General features: G+C 38.2%; 1 long non-coding RNA gene across 8 annotated transcripts in view; it reads right to left on the minus strand.

The window, feature by feature from the left end:
• LOC115943511 (uncharacterized) overlaps positions 1–6,000 on the minus strand; it is a 62,816-nt gene that overhangs the window by 11,456 nt on the left and 45,360 nt on the right. For 7 of the 8 annotated variants that reach the window (XR_014144979.1, XR_014144978.1, XR_014144981.1 and 4 more), the window contains 2 exons: positions 2,428–2,507; positions 534–1,345 (listed from right to left, as the gene is read on the minus strand). This is a non-coding gene — a long non-coding RNA (uncharacterized LOC115943511). The remainder of the gene's footprint in view (positions 1–533; positions 1,346–2,427; positions 2,508–6,000) is intronic. The other variant, XR_004078079.2, reaches the window with a different exon arrangement.

Consider the following 6,000-nt stretch of genomic DNA (forward strand, 5'->3'; position numbering starts at 1 on the left):
GTGTCATTTACCACAACCAATTATGGTACATCCTGACAACATTTAAAACAGAATTAGATTAAGAAAAATGCATTCTCAAGATTGTAGTCTGAGTGGCAAAATACCAGACTTTCGGTGGATCTCATTTTTGCTTCTCTTTCAGTATAAGAACAAGCTGATGAAGAAGGGGGGGAGGGGGAGGAGGAAGAGAAGAAAAGGACACTTTTAGGGGCAAGAGGCTGAGTGAGAGCATAAAAAGCAGGATGCAACTGCTTTCTTCAGTACTCTTCTCTGTTACTGAGGATCTTCTGTTTACAAGAGTCAGACCGTCTTTCTTCAAGCACCAGATTCACTTCCCAAAATCAGAGAATGCATTTCTCAGCCCTCCTCCCCATTCTTATCCTCCACAAAAAGCACCAGTTCTAATGAATAAAAATCCTTGTGATATAATAAAACAGTAGCCATAAAGCCACCACTGTGGTCAGAAGGTTCTACTCCAGTGGCAATATTGACTGATCTATGGACCAACAGGGATTCTTCTAAATATTTCATACCTTAAGAGGATCAGACAGCCAGTGCTATCTTCTGAATTAACCAGCTATGAAGTTCACTGGGAGAGTACACTTGGGGAACCTGTCCAGGAAATCAAATATCAAATACTTTCTTTTTTAAAATAAGTTTACTGAGTTATTAGAATACAAAAGTGATACATTGCAAAAAAAAAAATCAGAAAATATAGAGGAAAGCAGTGAAAAATAAGGATATCATCCAGAGATAAGCACTGCTGATACTCTGGCATCACCTACACACATATTTGGCAACAAAAATGTTATTAAATCCCTTCCTTTTCTTCCTCTTTTAAGTTACATTGAAAATACATCCCTGTATATCAAACTTCAATGTGACTAAGAATCACCCGAGGTATTTTAAATACGTGGATGGCTATGCTCCACATCTAGAGATTCTATGTCAATAAGAAAGGCATAAGACCCAGGGATATGCATTTTATCAAGCATTGCAAGTGATACTGATGTTTCTAATTCTCAAACCACACCTTAGGAAGTAAACGTCTTTGCAAATACTTATCTTTCGTCTGATGATTTTCTTAGGATAAAGTTCTAAAAGTGAACTCTTCATTTTGGCAGAGGCTATGCCGTGCAGCATTTCAATAATCTACCTTATTTGTAGTTATCTTGTTGATAAAAAGGGTGGGTCACGAAGACAGGTATATGTCCCAAGGCAGGAAGGACATCTGAGGCATGGGTGAACAGGGTAAGTCTGTCCAAGGGCCCTTAGAATAGGCCTGTCAGGTGTCTGTGGGATGCATAAATCCTCTTCAAGCAACCCCTTGGCTCTTCCATGGAGCCTGGCAATGAGAAAAGTTGAGGAGGGATGGGGCAAAGGCCCATGGTAAGAGCGGATTTAACATCTTGGTTCCTAGAGGGGAGGGTGCCTGCCACTGCCATTTGCATAGGGAGATTGCTGCCAACAAAGAATCACCAAATGAGACAGCTCCATCCCCAAGTTCCACTTGTATAAAATTCACATTTGACTGGCATTCTGTTTCCGAGTTTTCCAAAAGTTTGAGAAATGAGAGTAAGAAAGAATATAGGTATTTCTCCATTTCCGAGATATGAGTGCACTTAAGAAAGTATACATACACTCACTCATGGGAACAAAGGCAGGCACACATTCCCCTACTTACAATCTCCCAACTCCATCCAGAAAGAGATTTCCAACTACAAGCTTCGTGTAAAGAACAATTTTGCCCAAGGTCACAAAAATATGGAAAACAGGTAGGCATCCAATTTCAATCATTATAAGGGAAAAAGGTTGTCTTCCATTTTGGGGGGGTAAATGTTATTGAGTATGATATACATAAAAGAAAGTATTCAAATCACAAGTTTACTAACTCAACATGCTGGTATAAATTAGCATCCAAATCAAGAACAGAAAATACCCCGACTCCAGATATCCCCTGGTGCCAGCTTACAGCCAGTATTCTCCCCAAAGATAGCCACCATCCTCACTAACAGATTTAATTAGTTTGACCTGTTTTTGAGCTTTATATAACTAGTATCATATAGTATATGCCCTCTTACAGAGTTTTTTGGCTAGATTTTATAAATCATTAGTCTAACTCCTTATGTTGTGTACAAACATGTCCCAATATTAAAGCACAAATATCCCCCTAAAAGAAATTTAAAAGTATATACTTTAAATAAGTCAGTGTCCATTTGTGCCATTAACATTGAATGGCTTTATCTAAGTTTTGCCCAGCTGAATCTCTGGGGCACTTGAGCCTGTCCATAGGAAGTAATAATGATCCTAAAAGGTTACTCCGTGGGGTGCATGACAGACACTGTGAGAGGCAGTATAATGCAGTGGAAAAAAGATGAGCTTTGGAACCATATTTAACTAAGTTCAAATAGAATCATCTCCACTTACCAGCCATACTATCTTTATGAAGTCACATAATCTTGCTGGGGCTCAGACACATAATATTTGTTTTTTAGTTACTTCTATGCCTGTAAAATGGGGAAAATATCTCATTAGGTTGTTGTGAAAATTAAATTAAGATCACAAATGTAAAGTACTTGACATATAATAGGTGCTCTATAAATATTCTCTTTCTTCCTTCAAACACCAAACATTGATTATCCATCAGATTTAGCCTGTTGTGTATACACAACGTAAACAAATATATTTTCTTTTCCTTTTTAAAATATATTTCAACAGCAAATATTTGAACTCACTAACTAGCAAGTTTAACATCATTTGAAAACCAGGTTTGTGAATCAAGGGAATTTAAAGTTGTTGACAGAGTCTTTTTCAGAACTGAGAAATGTCACTGTTCATTCTTTGGAAACCTGTATGGTATCATATCCCTCACATATCCCACCATGCTGGTCTAGCTGTTTATTTATTAATGATTTCCATCATAAAACTATTGTTATCTCAGCTTCCTGTGATGGCCGAAGAGCACACAAAATCATCATTTTCCAACAAGAGCACAACGCATCCAATGTACTTCCCATGACATTATCATTTTATTAATAGCCATCATGGCAATCAATTTACAATGGCCTTTCAGTTAGACATGTGTACGATCGTGTAACGATCATGTGATTTCTGCATTTTCACCAGTATCCATATTAAATCTCTGGCAGATTGCTAATGAGCTGATGTTGGAATGACAGAATAGTCTGTTATCATTTGTCCATTCACAGTTTCCTCACCAGCCCATCTGTGCTCGGAACAGAGCCACCATGGAGCATGCAGGCTGGGACAGTTTCTCCATTTACACCTTTTGCCTTCAGAGGCCTCTGGGAAGCCTGTCCCTAATTAAAGATTTTAACAAACATATTGCCAGCTTTCTAACACTGTTATTAAACTGCTCTCTTTTGTTAGAAAAGGTGCTGTTTGTCAGCAGTTTGTAGATTTAGATATTTAGTGTGTGTTTCTGTAGTCCTGCAAAATATTTGTGTTTTTTAGAACAATTCAATTAGTATGTTATGCATGCATGTACCTGCATGCACAATACATATGGTACACATGCTATCAAAATCCCATATAATTATTCACACTCACAAGGACAAAGAGATGTGTGTATTTTTATGGACACACAGACTTCTCTACAGAACAAGGCGGAGCTGTGGAATCCTCTAAGATTGAATACTTTAAGGTTGGAACTGTTATAACAAAATGATCAGACTGAAATCATGGCTCAGATAATTTGGGGTAAAGGTAAAGTATTTTCTACCTGAAATGTTTGTATACTTAGGGTACACTAAAAAGAATCTGACTTCCCTGCTGGAATATACATAGTTAGGAGGAGAGATGTACCCTTGTACTAAACACCTAACTATTAGAATGGTGGTTCTCAATCAGTGTGGGCACGGTTGGGCTGAGTGGGGAAGTGGGACATGGGGCCAACTGAGAAGCTTTCGTGATACCCTCTCCCACCACCACCATCAAATTTGGACATTCTCCATTATACCCAGTTGAGAAATACTGCACTAGTGCTCTGAGGGAATAAGAGAGATGACAGAGATGACAGCTTCCTGCCCAGGAAAAGGCTCTCCAATCATTATCTTGGAAAGGGGTTCATTTTCACTCTTCCTAAAGCTGAGCATAGAGAGGGCTGGCCTTTCTGGTAATAGCCATGTAAGGTTTTCCAGACTAAAGTCACTCCCTAACACTGAGGGGCCTGAGACCTTCACCACCAAGGCAGGAATAATAATTCCCAGGAGTCCAGCTCCTTGAAGATCAGACGGTGACTCTGATGCTTTGGAATGATTTCCACTGGTGACACTGTGACACCGAGGGACTATGAGATGCATCTCCCAGTGTGCAAGTTTTGTGGTCACTTATCATTATGAAATTTTAATGCAGGTTTTGATGCTTTGATTTAATTCTTAAATACAAGCAGGTCTGAGGGAGATGCCACAAATCATAAGGCAAGGTCCTTGTCCTAAAAGAATGTGCATACCAGAGAGCTAATACCCATATATAAAAACCATATGCTCTATCTAATACCACAGGGTAGCCAATGCTAAGAGCCAGATGATTGGCACAAATACAGAGGACTTCAGAGGCTGGAGACATCACTTCTAGAGAGGACAAATTAGGAAGGTGTAGGACCTTGAGAGAGGGAGAGAAGATATTGTGAGCTGGGATAATAGTGGGAAAGGACAGATTTATTTGGGGAACCTTGAATAGGCTGCTTTGGCTAGAGCAGAAGTTTGTGATGGAAAATTGAGAAAGGAAGGTTTCAAAGGTACAGGGTCACTTTGTTAAGGCTAAAGATCTGTATTTTATCTGTGTGGATTTTTTTGTTGTTAGTTAATTGGTTTATTTTTCCCTTTTAGATAAACTTATTTTTATTTGTTTTTTTAACTTAAAAAATTATTTATTTATTTATTTGTGAGAGAGAGAGAGAGAGAGCAAGCACAAGCAGAGGCTGTGGCAGGCAGAGGGAGAAGCAGACACCCAACTGAGCAAGGAGCCTGATGCAGGACTCAATCCCAGGACCCTGGGATCATGACCTGAGCCAAAATCAAGAGTCTGACGCTTAACCAACTGAGACACCCAGGCACCCCTATTTTGTAATTTCTATATAGATAATAGTATCTTCTGTGAACAAAGACAGTTTTATTTCTTTTTTCCCAATCTATATATCTTTTATTTCCTTTTCTTGTTTTATTTCATTAGCTAGGATTTCTAGTACCAGGGTGAAAATGAGTGATGACGAGGGACATCCTAGTCTTATTCCTGGATCTTCACACAAAACCTTCAAGTTTCTCACCACTAATTATGACGTTAGATTTAGTTTTTTGTGTGTTATTTATCCAGCTGAGGACATTCCCCTTTATTCCTAGTTTTCTGAAAAATTTTTTTTATCATAAAAGAATGTTGAATTTTGTCACATATTTTCTCTGCATCTATTCATCTGATAATTTTTCTTCTTTAGCCTATTGATGTGTTAGGATTATACTGATCATGTAATGTTGAATTGGCCTTGCACACCTGGAATAAGTTTCACTTGGTCCTGGTGCAAAATTATTTTTATACATTGTTGGATTCAATTTGTTATCATTTCACTGAGGATTTTTTTAAACTTTTTAAATTTAAATTCAGTTAATTAACATATAATGTATTATTGGTTTTAGAGATATGGGCCTGTGATTCATCAGTTTTATATAATACCCAGTGCTCATTACATCACATGCTCTCCTTAATGTCCATCACCCAGTTACCCCATCCCTCCACCCCTCCCCCCTCCAGAAACCCTCAGTTTATTTCCTATGATTAAGGGTCTCTTATGGTTTGTCTTCTTCTCTGGTTTTGTCTTGTTTTATTTTTTCTGCTCTTCCCCTATGCTCCTCTGTTTTGTTTCTTAAATTCCACATATCAGTGAGATCATATGATAATTGTCTTTCTCTAACTGACTTATTTCACTTAGCATAAAACCCTCTAGTTCCACCCATGTCATTGCAAATGGCAAGATTTCATTTTTTT

Source organism: Leptonychotes weddellii, chromosome 4 (assembly GCF_054177405.1).
Source record: "Leptonychotes weddellii isolate Sample4059 chromosome 4, ASM5417740v2, whole genome shotgun sequence".
Classification (NCBI taxonomy): domain Eukaryota; kingdom Metazoa; phylum Chordata; class Mammalia; order Carnivora; family Phocidae; genus Leptonychotes; species Leptonychotes weddellii.